Source organism: Cebus imitator, unplaced genomic scaffold, assembly GCF_001604975.1.
Source record: "Cebus imitator isolate Cc_AM_T3 unplaced genomic scaffold, Cebus_imitator-1.0 Scaffold729, whole genome shotgun sequence".
Classification (NCBI taxonomy): Eukaryota; Metazoa; Chordata; class Mammalia; order Primates; family Cebidae; genus Cebus; species Cebus imitator.
Window position 1 is genome coordinate 786,337 of NW_016108044.1, and position 1,633 is coordinate 787,969.

Below are 1,633 nucleotides of genomic sequence, written 5' to 3' on the forward strand. Positions count from 1 at the left end.
TGCCTCAGCCTCCTGAGTAGCTGGGATTACAGGCACGCGCCACCATGCCCAGCTAATTTTTTGTATTTTTAGTAGAGACGGGGTTTCACCTTGTTGACCAGGATGGTCTCGATCTCTTGACCTCGTGATCCACCCGCCTCGGCCTCCCAAAGTGCTGGGATTACAGGCTTGAGCCACCGCGCCCGGCCCTCTGGCAATCTTAACACCTCTGATCTTCCACTCTCCAGGCCTCTGCCTAGGCCATGCACTCTATCGAGCACACCTGCTCCTCCATCTGCACCTGACTCCCTGGCCCTCATTCAGCCACTCTCATACTCGTAGACAGGGCCGCCATGCCCTCCACTTCTGGGCTCCTGACCAGCTGGTGTGTCCATTTCTGCATTCATTCCTATCTCTATGGATAGACTGTAAGTTCCACCAAGGCAGGGATAATTATTAGTTATAATGCAAGTTCTGAGAGATGGGAACTACATCTCCCTTTTACAGAAGGGAAATCAAGGCCCAGCACAAAACCTGAGACCACAGAGCATCTCGCCTCAAAAAATCCCCCTCTCAGCCAGGCACGGTGGCTTACACCTGTAATCCCAGCACTTTGGGAGGCCGAGGTGGGTGGATCGCCTGAGGTCTGGAGTTCAAGACCAGCCTGGCCAACATGGTGAAATCTTATCTGTACTAAAAATACAAAAAATTAGCCGGGTGTGGTGGCATGTGCCTGTAATCCCAGCTACTTGGAAGGCTGAGACAGAAGAATCACTTGAACTCAGGAGGCAGAAGTTGCACTGGGCCGAGATCACACCACTGCACTCCAGCCTGGGCGATGAGCAAGACTCCATCTCAAAAAAACAAAAATTCCCCTCTCTTTGAAGGGAGGTAGCTGATCCCCCAGCTTCCACAGATGGCTCTTTCCCACCACCTCCACATTTACATACACTTGACTATGAAGTCCACCATGGGGAGGTGGAGGGATTGTGTCTGCCAAAGTGTACCCACAAAGCCTGGCCTAGCACGTGGCACACTGTGTGCATACAATACGTGTTTACTGGGTTTCTTTTATTAATTTAAAATAGAGGACCAGGAGCAGTGGCTCATGCCTGTAATCCCAGCACTTTGGGAGGCTGAGGAGGGCAGATCACCAGAGGTCAGGAGTTTGAGACCAGCCTGGGCAACATGGTGAAACCCCATTTCTACCAAAAATACAAAATTAGCTCAGTGTGGTGGCACATGCCTGTGATCTCAGTTACCCTGGAGGCTGATGCAGGAGAATCGCTTAAACCCAGGAGGCAGAAGTTGTGGTGAGCCAAGATCGTGCCATTGCACTCCAGCCTGGGCAACAAGAGTGAAATTCCGTCTCAAATAAATAAATAAAATAGAGACAGGGGAACAGGCATGGTGGCTCACGCCTGTAATCCCAGCACTTTGGGAGGCCAAAGTGGGTGAATCATGAGGTCAGAAGATCGAGACCACCCTGGTCAACACAGTGAAGCCTGGTCTCTACTAAAAATCAACAAAAATTGGCAGAGTGTGATGGTGCGCACCTGTAATCTGTAATCCCAGCTACGTGGGAGGCTGAGGCAAGAGAAATGTTTGAACCTGGGAGGCGGAGGTTGCAGTGAACTGAGATTGCACCACTGCA